Raw genomic sequence first — 20,995 nt, forward strand, 5'->3', positions numbered from 1 at the left:
AATGTGCAAGTGGATATTTGGACGGCTTCTAGGAATTCGTTGGAAACGGGACACCCTCACGCAAAAAAAAGACAGAAGCATTCTCACAAACTGCTGTGTGATGTGAGCATTCAGCTCACAGAGCTGAACCTTTCTTTTGATAGAGCAACTTGGAAGCACTCTTTTTCTAGAATCGGCAAGTGGACATTTGGATCGCTTTGAGGCCTGTGGTGGAAAGGAAATATCTTCACCTCAAAACTAGACAGAAGCATTCTCTGAATCATCTTTGTGGTGTGTGCATTCAACTCACAGTGTTGAACATTCCTTTAGACAGAGAAATTTTGAAACACTCTTTTTGTAGTATCTGCAAGTGTAAATTTGGACCGCTTCTGGGAATTCTTTGTAAACGGGACACCCTCAGACGAAAACTAGACAGTAGCATTCACACAAACTTTTGTGTGATGTGAGCATTCAGCTCACAGAGCTGAACCTTTCTTTTGATAGCGCAATTTTGAAACCCACTTTTTCTAGAATCGGCAAGTGGACATTTGGAGCGCTTTTAGGCCTGTGGTGGAAAGGAAATATCTTCACCTCAAAACTAGACAGAAGCATTCTCTGAATCATCATTGTGGTGTGTGCATTCAACTCACAGTGTTGAACATTCCTTTAGAGAGAGAAATTTTGAAACACTCTTTTTGTAGAATCTGCAAGTGTAAATTTGGACCGCTTCTAGGAATTCGTTGGAAACGGGACACCCTCACACGGTAACTAGACAGTAGCATTCTCACAAACTTCTCTGTGATAAGTGCATTCAACTCACAGAGTTTAACGTTTCTTTTCATGGAGCAGTTTGGAAACACACTTTTGGAAGTATATGCAAGTGGTCATTCGGAACACAGCTATGAGGCCTGTGTTCGAAAAGGCAATATCTTCACATATAATCAAGAAAGAAGCATTCCCAGAACTACTCTGTGTTGGTTGCATTCAACTCACAGAGGGGAATGTTCCTTTTGTTAGTGCAGCCATGAAACACTGCTTTTGTATAATCTGCAATTGGACATTTGGAGAGCTCTGGGGCCTCTAGTGAGAAGGGAAATTTCTTCACAAAACACTTAGAGAGAAGCATTCTCGGAAACCACTTTGTGATGTGTGCATTCAACACACTGAGTTGAACATTCCTTTGTTAGAGCAGTTTTGAAATACTCTTTTTGTAGAATCTGCATGTGGATATTTGGACCACTTATGGGAATTTGCTGGAAACGGGATATCTTCACATAATAAAGAGACAGAAGCATTCTCACAAACTCCTTTGTGATGTGTGCTCTCAACTCAGAGATGTGAACCTGACTTTTGATAGAGCAGTTTTGAAACACTCTTTTTCTAGAATCTGCAAGTGTACACTTGGACCGCTTTGAGACCTGTGCTGGAAAGGAAATATCTTCACATAACAAGTAGACAGAAGGATTATCTGACACTTCTTTGTGGTATGTACATTCAACTCACAGCGATGAACATTCCTTTTGACAGAGAAGTTTTGAAACACTCTTTTTATAGAATGTGCAAGTGGATATTTGGACGGCTTCTAGGAATTCGTTGGAAACGGGAAACCCTCACACAAAAAAAGACAGAAGCATTCTCACAAACTGCTGTGTGATGTGAGCATTCAGATCACAGAACTGAACCTTTCTTTTGATAGAGCAACTTTGAAGCACTCTTTTTCTAGAATCGGCAACTGGACATTTGGAGCTCTTTGAGGCCTGTGGTGGAAAGGAAATATCTTCACCTCAAAATTAGACAGAAGCATTCACTGAATATTCCTTGTGGAACATTCCTTTAGACAGAGAAATTTTGAAACACTCTTTTTGTAGAATCTGCAAGTGGAAATTTGGACCGCTTAGAGGAATTCTTTGGAAACGGGACACCCTCAGACGAAAACTAGACAGTAGCATTCTCAAAAACTTCTCTGTGATAAGTGCATTCAACTCACGGAGTTTAACTTTTCTTTTCATGGAGCAGTTTTGAAACACATTTTTTGAAGTATATGCAAGTTGTCATTCGGAAAGCTATGAGGCATATGTTCGCAAAGGCAATATCTTCACATATAACATAGAAAGAAGCATTCTCAAAAACTACTCTGTGTTGGTTGCATTCAACTCACAGAGGGGAATATTCCGTTCTTAGAGCAGCCATGAAACTCTGTTTTTGTATAATCTGCAATTGGACATTTGGGGAGCTCTGAGCCCTCTGGTGGGAAGGGAAATTTCTTCACAAAACCCCTAGAGAGAAGCATTCTCAGAAAGCACTTTGTGACGTGTGCATTCAACTCACAGAGTTGAACATTCCCTTTGCTAGAGCAGTTTTGAAACCCTCTTTTTGTGGAATCTGCATGTGGATATTTGGACCACTTAGAGCTATTTGCTGGAAACGGGATATCCTCACAGCAAAAGGAGACGGAAGCATTCTCACAAACTCCTTTGTCATGTGTGCTCTCAACTCAGAGACGTGAACCTGACTTTTGTTAGAGAAGTTTGGAAACACTCTTTTTCTAGAATCTGCAAGTGCACATTTGGAGCGATTTGAGGCCTGTGCTGGAAAGGAAATATCTTCACAAAACAAGTAGACAGAAGCATGCTCCGAAACTTCTTAGTGGTGTGTGCATTCAACTCACAGAGTTGAAGATTCCTTTTGACAGAGAAGGTTTGAAACACTCGTTTTGTAGAATGTGCAAGTGGATATTTGGACCACTTCTAGGAATTCGTTGGAAACAGGAAACCCACACACAAAAACAAGAAAGAAGCATTCTCACAAGCTTCTGTGTGATGTGAGCATTCAGCTCACAGAGCTGAACCTTCCTTTTGATAGAGCAATTTTGAAAAACTCTTTTTCTAGAATCGGCAGGTGGACATTTGGAGCGCTTTTAGGCCTGTAGTGGAAAGGAAATATCTTCACATCAAAACTAGACAGAAGCATTCTCTGAATCATCTCTGTGGTGTGTGCATTCAACTCACAGAGTTGAACATTCCTTTAGACAGAGAAATTTTGAAACACTCTTTTTGTAGAATCTGCAAGTGGAAATTGGGACCGCTTAGAGGAATTCTTTGGAAACGGGACACCCTCGCACGATAACTAGACAGTAGCATTCTCACAAACTTCTCTGTGATAAGTGCATTCAACTCACAGAGTTTCACGTTTCTTTTCATGGAGCAGTTTGGAAACACACTTTTGGAAGTATATGCAAGTGGTCATTCGGAAAGCTATGAGGCCTGTGTTCGAAAAGGCAATATCTTCACATATAATCTAGAAAGAAGCATTCCCAGAACTACTCTGTGTTGGTTGCATTCAACTCACAGAGGGGAATGTTCCTTTTGTTAGTGCAGCCATGAAACACTGCTTTTGTATAATCTGCAATTGGACATTTGGAGAGCTCTGAGGCCTCTGGTGAGAAGGGAAATTTCTTCACAAAACACTTAGAGAGAAGCATTCTCGGAAACCACTTTGTGATGTGTGCATTCAACTCACTGAGTTGAACATTCCTTTGTTAGAGCAGTTTTTAAATACTCTTTTTGTAGAATCTGCATGTGGATATTTGGACCACTTATAGGAATTTGCTGGAAACGAGATATCTTCACATAATAACGAGACAGAAGCATTCTCACAAACTCCTTTGTGATGTGTGCTCTCAACTCAGAGATGTGAACCTGACTTTTGATAGAGCAGTTTGGAAACACTCTTTTTCTAGAATCTGCAAGTGTACATTTGGAGCGCTTTGAGACCTGTGCTGGAAAGGAAATATCTTCACATAACAAGTAGACAGAAGGATTATCTGACACTTCTTTGTTTTATGTGCATTCAACTCACAGAGTTGGACATTCCTTTTGACAGAGAAGTTTTGAAACACTCCTTTTGTAGAATGTGCAAGTGGATATTTGGACGGCTTCTAGGAATTCGTTGGAAACGGGACACCCTCACGAAAAAAAAGACAGAAGCATTCTCACAAACTGCTGTGTGATGTGAGCATTCAGCTCACAGAGCTGAACCTTTCTTTTGATAGAGCAACTTGGAAGCACTCTTTTTCTAGAATCGGCAAGTGGACATTTGGATCGCTTTGAGGCCTGTGGTGGAAAGGAAATATCTTCACCTCAAAACTAGACAGAAGCATTCTCTGAATCATCTTTGTGGTGTGTGCATTCAACTCACAGTGTTGAACATTCCTTTAGACAGAGATATTTTGAAACACTCTTTTTGTAGTATCTGCAAGTGTAAATTTGGACCGCTTCTGGGAATTCTTTGTAAACGGGACACCCTCAGACGAAAACTAGACAGTAGCATTCACACAAACTTTTGTGTGATGTGAGCATTCAGCTCACAGAGCTGAACCTTTCTTTTGATAGCGCAATTTTGAAACCCACTTTTTCTAGAATCGGCAAGTGGACATTTGGAGCGCTTTTAGGCCTGTGGTGGAAAGGAAATATCTTCACCTCAAAACTAGACAGAAGCATTCTCTGAATCATCATTGTGGTGTGTGCATTCAACTCACAGTGTTGAACATTCCTTTAGAGAGAGAAATTTTGAAACACTCTTTTTGTAGAATCTGCAAGTGGAAATTTGGACCGCTTCTAGGAATTCGTTGGAAACGGGACACCCTCACACGGTAACTAGACAGTAGCATTCTCACAAACTTCTCTGTGATAAGTGCATTCAACTCACAGAGTTTAACGTTTCTTTTCATGGAGCAGTTTGGAAACACACTTTTGGAAGTATATGCAAGTGGTCATTCGGAACACAGCTATGAGGCCTGTGTTCGAAAAGGCAATATCTTCACATATAACATAGAAAGAAGCATTCTCAAAAACTACTCTGTGTTGGTTGCATTCAACTCACAGAGGGGAATATTCCTTTCTTAGAGCAGCCATGAAACACTGTTTTTGTATAATCTGCAATTGGACATTTGGGGAGCTCTGAGGCCTCTGGTGGAAAGGGAAATTTCTTCACAAAACCCCTAGAGAGAAGCATTCTCAGAAAGCACTTTGTGACGTGTGCATTCAACTCACAGAGTTGAACATTCCCTTTGCTAGAGCAGTTTTGAAACCCTCTTTTTGTGGAATCTGCATGTGGATATTTGGACCACTTAGAGCTATTTGCTGGAAACGGGATATCCTCACACCAAAAGGAGACGGAAGCATTCTCACAAACTACTTTGTCATGTGTGCTCTCAACTCAGAGACGTGAACCTGACTTTTGATAGAGAAGTTTGGAAACACTCTTTTTCTAGAATCTGCAAGTGCACATTTGGAGCGCTTTGAGGCCTGTGCTGGAAAGGAAATATCTTCACAAAACAAGTAGACAGAAGCATGCTCCGAAACTTCTTAGTGGTGTGTGCATTCAACTCACAGAGTTGAAGATTCCTTTTGACAGAGAAGGTTTGAAACACTCGTTTTGTAGAATGTGCAAGTGGATATTTGGACCACTTCTAGGAATTCGTTGGAAACAGGACACCCACACACAAAAACAAGAAAGAAGCATTCTCACAAGCTTCTGTGTGATGTGAGCATTCAGCTCACAGAGCTGAACCTTTCTTTTGATAGAGCAATTTTGAAACACTCTTTTTCTAGAATCGGCAAGTGGACATTTGGAGCACTTTTAGGCCTGTAGTGGAAAGGAAATATCTTCACATCAAAACTAGACAGAAGCATTCTCTGAATCACCCTTGTGGTGTGTGCATTCAACTCACAGAGTTGAACATTCCTTTAGATAGAGAAATTTTGAAACACTCTTTTTGTAGAATCTGCAAGTGGAAATTGGGACCGCTTAGAGGAATTCTTTGGAAACGGGACAACCTCACACGATAACTAGACAGTAGCATTCTCACAAACTTCTCTGTGATAAGTGCATTCAACTCACGGAGTTTAACGTTTCTTTTCATGGAGCAGTTTTGAAACACACTTTTGGAAGTATATGCAAGTGGTCATTCGGAAAGCTATGAGGCCTGTGTTCGAAAAGGAAATATCTTCACATATAATCAAGAAAGAAGCATTACCAGAACTACTCTGTGTTGGTTGCATTCAACTCACAGAGGGGAATGTTCCTTTTGTTAGTGCAGCCATGAAACACTGCTTTTGTATAATCTGCAATTGGACATTTGGAGAGCTCTGAGGCCTCTAGTGAGAAGGGAAATTTCTTCACAAAATACTTAGAGAGAAGCATTCTCGGAAACCACTTTGTGATGTGTGCATTCAACACACTGAGTTGAACATTCCTTTGTTAGAGCAGTTTGGAAATACTCTTTTTGTAGAATCTGCATGTGGATATTTGGACCACTTATAGGAATTTGCTGGAAACGAGATATCTTCACATAATAACGAGACAGAAGCATTCTCACAAACTCCTTTGTGATGTGTGCTCTCAACTCAGAGATGTGAACCTGACTTTTGATAGAGCAGTTTTGAAACACTCTTTTTCTAGAATCTGCAAGTGTACATTTGGAGCGCTTTGAGACCCGTGCTCGAAAGGAAATATCTTCACATAACAAGTAGACAGAAGTATTATCTGACACTTCTTTGTGGTATGTACATTCAACTCACAGAGTTGAACATTCCTTTTGACAGAGAAGTTTTGAAACACTCTTTTTATAGAATGTGCAAGTGGATATTTGGACGGCTTCTAGGAATTTATTGGAAACGGGACACCCTCACACAAAAAAAGACAGAAGCATTCTCACAAACTGCTGTGTGATGTGAGCATTCAGCTCACAGAGCTGAACCTTTCTTTTGATAGAGCAACTTTGAAGCACTCTTTTTCTAGAATTGGCAACTGGACATTTGGAGCTTTTTGGGGCCTGTGGTGGAAAGGAAATAATTTCACCTCAAAATTAGACAGACGCATTCTCTGAATATTCCTTGTGGAACATTCCTTTAGACAGAGAAATTTTGAAACACTCTTTTTGTAGAACCTGCAAGTGGAAATTTGGACCGCTTAGAGGAAGTCTTTGGAAACGGGACACCCTCACACGAAAACTAGACAGTAGCATTCTCACAAACTTCTCTGCGATAGGTGCATTCAACTCACGGAGTTTAACTTTTCTTTTCATGGAGCAGTTTTGAAACACATTTTTTGAAGTATATGCAAGTGGTCATTCGGAAAGCTATGAGGCATATGTTCGCAAAGGCAATATCTTCACATATAACGTAGAAAGAAGCATTCTCAAAAACTACTCTGTGTTGTTTGCATTCAACTCACAGAGGGGAATATTCCGTTCTTAGAGCAGCCATGAAACACTGTTTTTGTATAATCTGCAATTGGACATTTGGGGAGATCTGAGGCCTCTGGTGGGAAGGGAAACTTCTTCACAAAACCCCTAGAGAGAAGCATTCTCGGAAAGCACTTTGTGACGTGTGCATTCAACTCACAGAGTTGAACATTCCCTTTGCTAGAGCAGTTTTGAAGCCCTCTTTTGTGGAATCTGCATGTGGATATTTGGACCACTTAGAGCTATTTACTGGAAACGGGATATCCTCACACCAAAAGGAGACGGAAGCATTCTCACAAACTCCTTTGTCATGTGTGCTCTCAACACAGAGACGTGAACCTGACTTTTGATAGAGAAGTTTGGAAACACTCTTTTTCTAGAATCTGCAAGTGCACATTTGGAGCGCTTTGAGGCCTGTGCTGGAAAGGAAATATCTTCACAAAACATGTAGACAGAAGCATGCTCCGAAACCTCTTAGTGGTGTGTGCATTCAACTCACAGAGTTGAAGATTCCTTTTGACAGAGAAGATTTGAAACACTATTTTTGTAGAATGTGCAAGTGGATACTTGGACCACTTCTAGGAATTCGTTGGAAACGGGACACCCACACACAAAAACAAGACAGAAGCATTCTCACAAGCTTCTGTGTGATGTGAGCATTCAGCTCACAGATCTGAAACTTTCTTTTGATAGAGCAATTTTGAAAGACTCTTTTTCTAGAATCGGCAAGTGGACATTTGGAGCGCTTTTAGGCCTGTAGTGGAAAGCAAATATCTTCACATCAAAATTAGACAGAAGCATTCTCTGAATCATCTCTGTGGTGTGTGCATTCAACTCACAGAGTTGAACATTCCTTTAGACAGAGAAATTTTGAAACACTCTTTTTGTAGAATCTGCAAGTGGAAATTTGGTCCGCTTAGAGGAAGTCTTTGGAAACGGGACACCCTCACACGAAAACTAGACAGTAGCATTCTCACAAACTTCTCTGTGATAAGTGCATTCAACTCACGGAGTTTAACTTTTCTTTTCATGGAGCAGTTTTGAAACACATTTTTTGAAGTATATGCAAGTGGTCATTCGGAAAGCTATGAGGCATATATTCGCAAAGGCAATATCTTCACATATAACATAGAAAGAAGCATTCTCAAAAACTACTCTGTGTTGGTTGCATTCAACTCACAGAGGGGAATATTCCTTTCTTAGAGCAGCCATGAAACACTGTTTTTGTATAATCTGCAATTGGACATTTGGGGAGCTCTGAGGCCTCTGGTGGAAAGGAAAATTTCTTCAAAAATACCTGGAGAGAAGCATTCTCGGAAATCACTTTGTGACGTGTGCATTCAACTCACTGAGTTGAACATTCCTTTTGTTAGAGCAGTTTTGAAATACTCTTTTTGTAGAATCTGCATGTGGATATTTGGACCACTTATGGGAATTTGCTGGAAACGGGATATCTTCACATAATAAAGAGACAGAAGCATTCTCACAAACTCCTTTGTGATGTGTGCTCTCAACTCAGAGATGTGAACCTGACTTTTGATAGAGCAGTTTTGAAACACTCTTTTTCTAGAATCTGCAAGTGTACATTTGGAGCGCTTTGAGACCTGTGCTGGAAAGGAAATATCTTCACATAACAAGTAGACAGAAGGATTATCTGACACTTCTTTGTGGTATGTACATTCAACTCACAGCGATGAACATTCCTTTTGACAGAGAAGTTTTGAAACACTCTTTTTATAGAATGTGCAAGTGGATATTTGGAAGGCTTCTAGGAATTCGTTGGAAACGGGACACCCTCACACAAAAAAAGACAGAAGCATTCTCACAAACTGCTGTGTGATGTGAGCATTCAGATCACAGAACTGAACCTTTCTTTTGATAGAGCAACTTTGAAGCACTCTTTTTCTAGAATCGGCAACTGGACATTTGGAGCTCTTTGAGGCCTGTGGTGGAAAGGAAATATCTTCACCTCAAAATTAGACAGAAGCATTCACTGAATATTCCTTGTGGAACATTCCTTTAGACAGAGAAATTTTGAAACACTCTTTTTGTAGAATCTGCAAGTGGAAATTTGGTCCGCTTAGAGGAAGTCTTTGGAAACGGGACACCCTCACACGAAAACTAGACAGTAGCATTCTCACAAACTTCTCTGTGATAAGTGCATTCAACTCACGGAGTTTAACTTTTCTTTTCATGGAGCAGTTTTGAAACACATTTTTTGAAGTATATGCAAGTGGTCATTCGGAAAGCTATGAGGCATATATTCGCAAAGGCAATATCTTCACATATAACATAGAAAGAAGCATTCTCAAAAACTACTCTGTGTTGGTTGCATTCAACTCACAGAGGGGAATATTCCTTTCTTAGAGCAGCCATGAAACACTGTTTTTGTATAATCTGCAATTGGACATTTGGGGAGCTCTGAGGCCTCTGGTGGGAAGGGAAATTTCTTCACAAAACCCCTAGAGAGAAGCATTCTCAGAAAGCACTTTGTGACGTGTGCATTCAACTCACAGAGTTGAACATTCCCTTTGCTAGAGCAGTTTTGAAACCCTCTTTTTGTGGAATCTGCATGTGGATATTTGGACCACTTAGAGCTATTTGCTGGAAACGGGATATCCTCACACCAAAAGGAGACGGAAGCATTCTCACAAACTACTTTGTCATGTGTGCTCTCAACTCAGAGACGTGAACCTGACTTTTGATAGAGAAGTTTGGAAACACTCTTTTTCTAGAATCTGCAAGTGCACATTTGGAGCGCTTTGAGGCCTGTGCTAGAAAGGAAATATCTTCACAAAACAAGTAGACAGAAGCATGCTCCGAAACTTCTTAGTGGTGTGTGCATTCAACTCACAGAGTTGAAGATTCCTTTTGACAGAGAAGGTTTGAAACACTCGTTTTGTAGAATGTGCAAGTGGATATTTGGACCACTTCTAGGAATTCGTTGGAAACAGGACACCCACACACAAAAACAAGAAAGAAGCATTCTCACAAGCTTCTGTGTGATGTGAGCATTCAGCACACAGAGCTGAACCTTTCTTTTGATAGAGCAATTTTGAAACACTCTTTTTCTAGAATCGGCAAGTGGACATTTGGAGCACTTTTAGGCCTGTAGTGGAAAGGAAATATCTTCACATCAAAACTAGACAGAAGCATTCTCTGAATCACCCTTGTGGTGTGTGCATTCAACTCACAGAGTTGAACATTCCTTTAGACAGAGAAATTTTGAAACACTCTTTTTGTAGAATCTGCAAGTGGAAATTGGGACCGCTTAGAGGAATTCTTTGGAAACGGGACAACCTCACACGATAACTAGACAGTAGCATTCTCACAAACTTCTCTGTGATAAGTGCATTCAACTCACGGAGTTTAACGTTTCTTTTCATGGAGCAGTTTTGAAACACACTTTTGGAAGTATATGAAAGTGGTCATTCGGAAAGCTATGAGGCCTGTGTTCGAAAAGGAAATATCTTCACATATAATCAAGAAAGAAGCATTACCAGAACTACTCTGTGTTGGTTGCATTCAACTCACAGAGGGGAATGTTCCTTTTGTTAGTGCAGCCATGAAACACTGCTTTTGTATAATCTGCAATTGGACATTTGGAGAGCTCTGAGGCCTCTAGTGAGAAGGGAAATTTCTTCACAAAATACTTAGAGAGAAGCATTCTCGGAAACCACTTTGTGATGTGTGCATTCAACACACTGAGTTGAACATTCCTTTGTTAGAGCAGTTTGGAAATACTCTTTTTGTAGAATCTGCATGTGGATATTTGGACCACTTATAGGAATTTGCTGGAAACGAGATATCTTCACATAATAACGAGACAGAAGCATTCTCACAAACTCCTTTGTGATGTGTGCTCTCAACTCAGAGATGTGAACCTGACTTTTGATAGAGCAGTTTTGAAACACTCTTTTTCTAGAATCTGCAAGTGTACATTTGGAGCGCTTTGAGACCCGTGCTCGAAAGGAAATATCTTCACATAACAAGTAGACAGAAGTATTATCTGACACTTCTTTGTGGTATGTACATTCAACTCACAGAGTTGAACATTCCTTTTGACAGAGAAGTTTTGAAACACTCTTTTTATAGAATGTGCAAGTGGATATTTGGACGGCTTCTAGGAATTTATTGGAAACGGGACACCCTCACACAAAAAAAGACAGAAGCATTCTCACAAACTGCTGTGTGATGTGAGCATTCAGCTCACAGAGCTGAACCTTTCTTTTGATAGAGCAACTTTGAAGCACTCTTTTTCTAGAATTGGCAACTGGACACTTGGAGCTTTTTGGGGCCTGTGGTGGAAAGGAAATAATTTCACCTCAAAATTAGACAGACGCATTCTCTGAATATTCCTTGTGGAACATTCCTTTAGACAGAGAAATTTTGAAACACTCTTTTTGTAGAACCTGCAAGTGGAAATTTGGACCGCTTAGAGGAAGTCTTTGGAAACGGGACACCCTCACACGAAAACTAGACAGTAGCATTCTCACAAACTTCTCTGCGATAGGTGCATTCAACTCACGGAGTTTAACTTTTCTTTTCATGGAGCAGTTTTGAAACACATTTTTTGAAGTATATGCAAGTGGTCATTCGGAAAGCTATGAGGCATATGTTCGCAAAGGCAATATCTTCACATATAACGTAGAAAGAAGCATTCTCAAAAACTACTCTGTGTTGTTTGCATTCAACTCACAGAGGGGAATATTCCGTTCTTAGAGCAGCCATGAAACACTGTTTTTGTATAATCTGCAATTGGACATTTTGGGAGCTCTGAGGCCTCTGGTGGGAAGGGAAACTTCTTCACAAAACCCCTAGAGAGAAGCATTCTCGGAAAGCACTTTGTGACGTGTGCATTCAACTCACAGAGTTGAACATTCCCTTTGCTAGAGCAGTTTTGAAGCCCTCTTTTGTGGAATCTGCATGTGGATATTTGGACCACTTAGAGCTATTTACTGGAAACGGGATATCCTCACCCCAAAAGGAGACGGAAGCATTCTCACAAACTCCTTTTTCATGTGTGCTCTCAACACAGAGACGTGAACCTGACTTTTGATAGAGAAGTTTGGAAACACTCTTTTTCTAGAATCTGCAAGTGCACATTTGGAGCGCTTTCAGGCCTGTGCTGGAAAGGAAATATCTTCACAAAACATGTAGACAGAAGCATGCTCCGAAACCTCTTAGTGGTGTGTGCATTCAACTCACAGAGTTGAAGATTCCTTTTGACAGAGAAGATTTGAAACACTATTTTTGTAGAATGTGCAAGTGGATACTTGGACCACTTCAAGGAATTCGTTGGAAACGGGACACCCACACACAAAAACAAGACAGAAGCATTCTCACAAGCTTCTGTGTGATGTGAGCATTCAGCTCACAGAGCTGAAACTTTCTTTTGATAGATCAATTTTGAAACACTCTTTTTCTAGAATCGGCAAGTGGACATTTGGAGCGCTTTTAGGCCTGTAGTGGAAAGGAAATATCTTCACATCAAAACTAGACAGAAGCATTCTCTGAATCATCTCTGTGGTGTGTGCATTCAACTCACAGAGTTGAACATTCCTTTAGACAGAGAAATTTTGAAACACTCTTTTTGTAGAATCAGCAAGTGGAAATTGGGACCGCTTAGAGGAATTCTTTGGAAACGGGACACCCTCACACGAAAACTAGACAGTAGCATTCTCACAAACTTCTCTGTGATAAGCGCATTCAACTCACAGAGTTTCACGTTTCTTTTCATGGAGCAGTTTTGAAACACACTTTTGGAAGTATATGCAAGTGGTCATTCGGAAAACTATGAGGCCTGTGTTCGAAAAGGCAATATCTTCACATATAACCTAGAAAGAAGCATTCCCAGAAACTACTTTGTGTTGGTTGCATTCAACTCACGAAGGGGATTATTCCGTTTGTTAGAGCAGCCATGAAACACTGTTTTTGTATAATCTGCAATTGGACATTTGGAAAGCTCTGAGGCCTCTGGTGGAAAGGAAAATTTCTTCACAAAATACCTGGAGAGAAGCATTCTCGGAAACCACTTTGTGATGTGTGCATTCAACTCACTGAGTTGAACATTCCTTTTGTTAGAGCAGTTTTGAAATACTCTTTTTGTAGAATCTGCATGTGGATATTTGGACCACTTATGGGAATTTGCTGGAAACGGGATATCTTCACATAATAAAGAGACAGAAGCATTCTCACAAACTCCTTTGTGATGTGTGCTCTCAACTCAGAGATGTGAACCTGACTTTTGATAGAGCAGTTTTGAAACACTCTTTTTCTAGAATCTGCAAGTGTACATTTGGAGCGCTTTGAGACCTGTGCTGGAAAGGAAATATCTTCACATAACAAGTAGACAGAAGGATTATCTGACACTTCTTTGTGGTATGTACATTCAACTCACAGCGATGAACATTCCTTTTGACAGAGAAGTTTTGAAACACTCTTTTTATAGAATGTGCAAGTGGATATTTGGACGGCTTCTAGGAATTCGTTGGAAACGGGAAACCCTCACACACAAAAAGACAGAAGCATTCTCACAAACTGCTGTGTGATGTGAGCATTCAGATCAAAGAACTGAACTTTTCTTTTGATAGAGCAACTTTGAAGCACTCTTTTTCTAGAATCGGCAACTGGACATTTGGAGCTCTTTGAGGCCTGTGGTGGAAAGGAAATATCTTCACCTCAAAATTAGACAGAAGCATTCTCTGAATATTCCTTGTGGAACATTCCTTTAGACAGAGAAATTTTGAAACACTCTTTTTGTAGAATCTGCAAGTGGAAATTTGGACCGCTTAGAGGAAGTCTTTGGAAACGGGACACCCTCAGACGAAAACTAGACAGTAGCATTCTCACAAACTTCTCTGTGATAAGTGCATTCAACTCACGGAGTTTAACTTTTCTTTTCATGGAGCAGTTTTGAAACACATTTTTTGAAGTATATGCAAGTGGTCATTCGGAAAGCTATCAGGCATATGTTCGCAAAGGCAATATCTTCACATATAACATAGAAAGAAGCGTTCTCAAAAACTACTCTGTGTTGGTTGCATTCAACTCAGAGAGGGGAATATTCCTTTCTTAGAGCAGCCATGAAACACTGTTTTTGTATAATCTGCAATTGGACATTTGGGGAGCTCTGAGGCCTCTGGTGGGAAGGGAAATTTCTTCACAAAACCCCTAGAGAGAAGCATTCTCAGAAAGCACTTTGTGACGTGTGCATTCAACTCACAGAGTTGAACATTCCCTTTGCTAGAGCAGCTTTGAAACCCTCTTTTTGTGGAATATGCATGTGGATATTTGGACCACTTAGAGCTATTTACTGGAAACGGGATATCCTCACACCAAAAGGAGACGGAAGCATTCTCACAAACTCCTTGGTCATGTGTGCTCTCAACTCAGAGACGTGAACCTGACTTTTGATAGAGAAGTTTGGAAACACTCTTTTTCTAGAATCTGCAAGTGCTCATTTGGAGCGCTTTGAGGCCTGTGCTGGAAAGGAAATATCTTCACAAAACAAGCAGACAGAAGCATGCTCCGAAACTTCTTAGTGGTGTGTGCATTCAACTCACAGAGTTGAAGATTCCTTTTGACAGAGAAGTTTTGAAACACTATTTTTGTAGAATGTGCAAGTGGATATTTGGACCACTTCTAGGAATTCGTTGGAAACGGGACACCCACACACAAAAACAAGACAGAAGCATTCTCACAAGCTTCTGTGTGATGTGAGCATTCAGCTCACAGATCTGAAACTTTCTTTTGATAGATCAATTTTGAAACACTCTTTTTCTAGAATCGGCAAGTGGACATTTGGAGCGCTTTTAGGCCTGTAGTGGAAAGCAAATATCTTCACATCAAAATTAGACAGAAGCATTCTCTGAATCATCTCTGTGGTGTGTGCATTCAACTCACAGAGTTGAACATTCCTTTAGACAGAGAAATTTTGAAACACTCTTTTTGTAGAATCTGCAAGTGGAAATTGGGTCCGCTTAGAGGAATTCTTTGGAAACGGGACACCCTCACACGATAACTAGACAGTAGCATTCTCACAAACTTCTCTGTGATAAGCGCATTCAACTCACAGAGTTGCACGTTTCTTTTCATGGAGCAGTTTTGAAACACACTTTTGGAAGTATATGCAAGTGGTCATTCGGAAAACTATGAGGCCTGTGTTCGAAAAGGCAACATCTTCACATATAACCTAGAAAGAAGCATTCCCAGAAACTACTTTGTGTTGGTTGCATTCAACTCACTGAGGGGATTATTCCGTTTGTTAGAGCAGCCATGAAACACTGTTTTTGTATAATCTGCAATTGGACATTTGGAAAGTTCTGAGGCCTCTGATGGAAAGGAAAATTTCTTCACAAAATACCTGGAGAGAAGCATTCTCGGAAACCACTTTGTGATGTGTGCATTCAACTCACTGAGTTGAACATTCCTTTTGTTAGAGCAGTTTTGAAATACTCTTTTTGTAGAATCTGCATGTGGATATTTGGACCACTTATGGGAATTTGCTGGAAACGGGATATCTTCACATAATAAAGAGACAGAAGCATTCTCACAAACTCCTTTGTGATGTGTGCTCTCAACTCAGAGATGTGAACCAGACTTTTGATAGATCAGTTTGGAAACACTCTTTTTCTAGAATCTGCAAGTGTACATTTGGAGCGCTTTGAGACCTGTGCTGGAAAGGAAATATCTTCACATAACAAGTAGACAGAAGGATTATCTGACACTTCTTTGTGGTATGTACATTCAACTCACAGCGATGAACATTCCTTTGGACAGAGAAGTTTTGAAACACTCTTTTTATAGAATGTGCAAGTGGATATTTGGACGGCTTCTAGGAATTCGTTGGAAACGGGAAACCCTCACACAAAAAAAGACAGAAGCATTCTCACAAACTGCTGTGTGATGTGAGCATTCAGATCACAGAACTGAACCTTTCTTTTGATAGAGCAACTTTGAAGCACTCTTTTTCTAGAATCGGCAACTGGACATTTGGAGCTCTTTGAGGCCTGTGGTGGAAAGGAAATATCTTCACCTCAAAATTAGACAGAAGCATTCTCTGAATATTCCTTGTGGAACATTCCTTTAGACAGAGAAATTTTGAAACACTCTTTTTGTAGAATCTGCAAGTGGAAATTTGGACCGCTTAGAGGAAGTCTTTGGAAACGGGACACCCTCAGACGAAAACTAGACAGTAGCATTCTCACAAACTTCTCTGTGATAAGTGCATTCCACTCACGGAGTATAACTTTTCTTTTCATGGAGCAGTTTTGAAACACATTTTTTGAAGTATATGCAAGTGGTCATTCGGAAAGCTATGAGGCATATGTTCGCAAAGGCAATATCTTCACATATAACATAGAAAGAAGCATTCTCAAAAACTACTCTGTGTTGGTTGCATTCAACTCACAGAGGGGAATATTCCTTTCTTAGAGCAGCCATGAAACACTGTTTTTGTATAATCTGCAATTGGACATTTGGGGAGCTCTGAGGATTCTGGTGGGAGGGGAAATTTCTTCACAAAACCCCTAGAGAGAAGCATTCTCAGAAAGCACTTTGTGACGTGTGCATTCAACTCACAGAGTTGAACATTCCCTTTGCTAGAGCAGTTTTGAAACCCTCTTTTTGTGGAATCTGCATGTGGATATTTGGACCACTTAGAGCTATTTGCTGGAAACGGGATATCCTCACAGCAAAAGGAGACGGAAGCATTCTCACAAACTCCTTTGTCATGTGTGCTCTCAACTCAGAGACGTGAACCTGACTTTTGTTAGAGAAGTTTGGAAACACTCTTTTTCTAGAATCTGCAAGTGCACATTTGGAGCGATTTGAGGCCTGTGCTGGAAAGGAAATATCTTCACAAAACAAGTAGACAGAAGCATGCTCCGAAACTTCTTAGTGGTGTGTGCATTCAACTCACAGAGTTGAAGATTCCTTTTGACAGAGAAGGTTTGAAACACTCGTTTTGTAGAATGTGCAAGTGGATATTTGGACCACTTCTAGGAATTCGTTGGAAACAGGAAACCCACACACAAAAACAAGAAAGAAGCATTCTCACAAGCTTCTGTGTGATGTGAGCATTCAGCTCACAGAGCTGAACCTTCCTTTTGATAGAGCAATTTTGAAAAACTCTTTTTCTAGAATCGGCAGGTGGACATTTGGAGCGCTTTTAGGCCTGTAGTGGAAAGGAAATATCTTCACATCAAAACTAGACAGAAGCATTCTCTGAATCATCTCTGTGGTGTGTGCATTCAACTCACAGAGTTGAACATTCCTTTAGACAGAGAAATTTTGAAACACTCTTTTTGTAGAATCTGCAAGTGGAAATTGGGACCGCTTAGAGGAATTCTTTGGAAACGGGACACCCTCGCACGATAACTAGACAGTAGCATTCTCACAAACTTCTCTGTGATAAGTGCATTCAACTCACAGAGTTTCACGTTTCTTTTCATGGAGCAGTTTGGAAACACACTTTTGGAAGTATATGCAAGTGGTCATTCGGAAAGCTATGAGGCCTGTGTTCGAAAAGGCAATATCTTCACATATAATCTAGAAAGAAGCATTCCCAGAACTACTCTGTGTTGGTTGCATTCAACTCACAGAGGGGAATGTTCCTTTTGTTAGTGCAGCCATGAAACACTGCTTTTGTATAATCTGCAATTGGACATTTGGAGAGCTCTGAGGCCTCTGGTGAGAAGGGAAATTTCTTCACAAAACACTTAGAGAGAAGCATTCTCGGAAACCACTTTGTGATGTGTGCATTCAACTCACTGAGTTGAACATTCCTTTGTTAGAGCAGTTTTTAAATACTCTTTTTGTAGAATCTGCATGTGGATATTTGGACCACTTATAGGAATTTGCTGGAAACGAGATATCTTCACATAATAACGAGACAGAAGCATTCTCACAAACTCCTTTGTGATGTGTGCTCTCAACTCAGAGATGTGAACCTGACTTTTGATAGAGCAGTTTGGAAACACTCTTTTTCTAGAATCTGCAAGTGTACATTTGGAGCGCTTTGAGACCTGTGCTGGAAAGGAAATATCTTCACATAACAAGTAGACAGAAGGATTATCTGACACTTCTTTGTTTTATGTGCATTCAACTCACAGAGTTGGACATTCCTTTTGACAGAGAAGTTTTGAAACACTCCTTTTGTAGAATGTGCAAGTGGATATTTGGACGGCTTCTAGGAATTCGTTGGAAACGGGACACCCTCACGCAAAAAAAAGACAGAAGCATTCTCACAAACTGCTGTGTGATGTGAGCATTCAGCTCACAGAGCTGAACCTTTCTTTTGATAGAGCAACTTGGAAGCACTCTTTTTCTAGAATCGGCAAGTGGACATTTGGATCGCTTTGAGGCCTGTGGTGGAAAGGAAATATCTTCACCTCAAAACTAGACAGAAGCATTCTCTGAATCATCTTTGTGGTGTGTGCATTCAACTCACAGTGTTGAACATTCCTTTAGACAGAGAAATTTTGAAACACTCTTTTTGTAGTATCTGCAAGTGTAAATTTGGACCGCTTCTGGGAATTCTTTGTAAACGGGACACCCTCAGACGAAAACTAGACAGTAGCATTCACACAAACTTTTGTGTGATGTGAGCATTCAGCTCACAGAGCTGAACCTTTCTTTTGATAGCGCAATTTTGAAACCCACTTTTTCTAGAATCGGCAAGTGGACATTTGGAGCGCTTTTAGGCCTGTGGTGGAAAGGAAATATCTTCACCTCAAAACTAGACAGAAGCATTCTCTGAATCATCATTGTGGTGTGTGCATTCAACTCACAGTGTTGAACATTCCTTTAGAGAGAGAAATTTTGAAACACTCGTTTTGTAGAATCTGCAAGTGTAATTTGGACCGCTTCTAGGAATTCGTTGGAAACGGGACACCCTCACACGGTAACTAGACAGTAGCATTCTCACAAACTTCTCTGTGATAAGTGCATTCAACTCACAGAGTTTAACGTTTCTTTTCATGGAGCAGTTTGGAAACACACTTTTGGAAGTATATGCAAGTGGTCATTCGGAACACAGCTATGAGGCCTGTGTTCGAAAAGGCAATATCTTCACATATAATCAAGAAAGAAGCATTCCCAGAACTACTCTGTGTTGGTTGCATTCAACTCACAGAGGGGAATGTTCCTTTTGTTAGTGCAGCCATGAAACACTGCTTTTGTATAATCTGCAATTGGACATTTGGAGAGCTCTGGGGCCTCTAGTGAGAAGGGAAATTTCTTCACAAAACACTTAGAGAGAAGCATTCTCGGAAACCACTTTGTGATGTGTGCATTCAACACACTGAGTTGAACATTCCTTTGTTAGAGCAGTTTTGAAATACTCTTTTTGTAGAATCTGCATGTGGATATTTGGACCACTTATGGGAATTTGCTGGAAACGGGATATCTTCACATAATAAAGAGACAGAAGCATTCTCACAAACTCCTTTGTGATGTGTGCTCTCAACTCAGAGATGTGAACCTGACTTTTGATAGAGCAGTTTTGAAACACTCTTTTTCTAGAATCTGCAAGTGTACACTTGGACCGCTTTGAGACCTGTGCTGGAAAGGAAATATCTTCACATAACAAGTAGACAGAAGGATTATCTGACACTTCTTTGTGGTATGTACATTCAACTCACAGCGATGAACATTCCTTTTGACAGAGAAGTTTTGAAACACTCTTTTTATAGAATGTGCAAGTGGATATTTGGACGGCTTCTAGGAATTCGTTGGAAACGGGAAACCCTCACACAAAAAAAGACAGAAGCATTCTCACAAACTGCTGTGTGATGTGAGCATTCAGATCACAGAACTGAACCTTTCTTTTGATAGAGCAACTTTGAAGCACTCTTTTTCTAGAATCGGCAACTGGACATTTGGAGCTCTTTGAGGCCTGTGGTGGAAAGGAAATATCTTCACCTCAAAATTAGACAGAAGCATTCACTGAATATTCCTTGTGGAACATTCCTTTAGACAGAGAAATTTTGAAACACTCTTTTTGTAGAATCTGCAAGTGGAAATTTGGACCGCTTAGAGGAATTCTTTGGAAACGGGACACCCTCAGACGAAAACTAGACAGTAGCATTCTCAAAAACTTCTCTGTGATAAGTGCATTCAACTCACGGAGTTTAACTTTTCTTTTCATGGAGCAGTTTTGAAACACATTTTTTGAAGTATATGCAAGTGGTCATTCGGAAAGCTATGAGGCATATGTTCGCAAAGGCAATATCTTCACATATAACATAGAAAGAAGCATTCTCAAAAACTACTCTGTGTTGGTTGCATTCAACTCACAGAGGGGAATATTCCGTTCTTAGAGCAGCCATGAAACACTGTTTTTGTATAATCTGCAATTGGACATTTGGGGAGCTCTGAGGCCTCTGGTGGGAAGGGAAATTTCTTCACAAAACCCCTAGAGAGAAGCATTCTCAGAAAGCACTTTGTGACGTGTGCATTCAACTCACAGAGTTGAACATTCCCTTTGCTAGAGCAGTTTTGAAACCCTCTTTTTGTGGAATCTGCATGTGGATATTTGGACCACTTAGAGCTATTTGCTGGAAACGGGATATCCTCACAGCAAAAGGAGACGGAAGCATTCTCACAAACTCCTTTGTCATGTGTGCTCTCAACTCAGAGACGTGAACCTGACTTTTGTTAGAGAAGTTTGGAAACACTCTTTTTCTAGAATCTGCAAGTGCACATTTGGAGCGATTTGAGGCCTGTGCTGGAAAGGAAATATCTTCACAAAACAAGTAGACAGAAGCA

The sequence above is a fragment of the Pongo abelii genome, chromosome 20 (assembly GCF_028885655.2).
Source record: "Pongo abelii isolate AG06213 chromosome 20, NHGRI_mPonAbe1-v2.0_pri, whole genome shotgun sequence".
Classification (NCBI taxonomy): Eukaryota; Metazoa; Chordata; class Mammalia; order Primates; family Hominidae; genus Pongo; species Pongo abelii.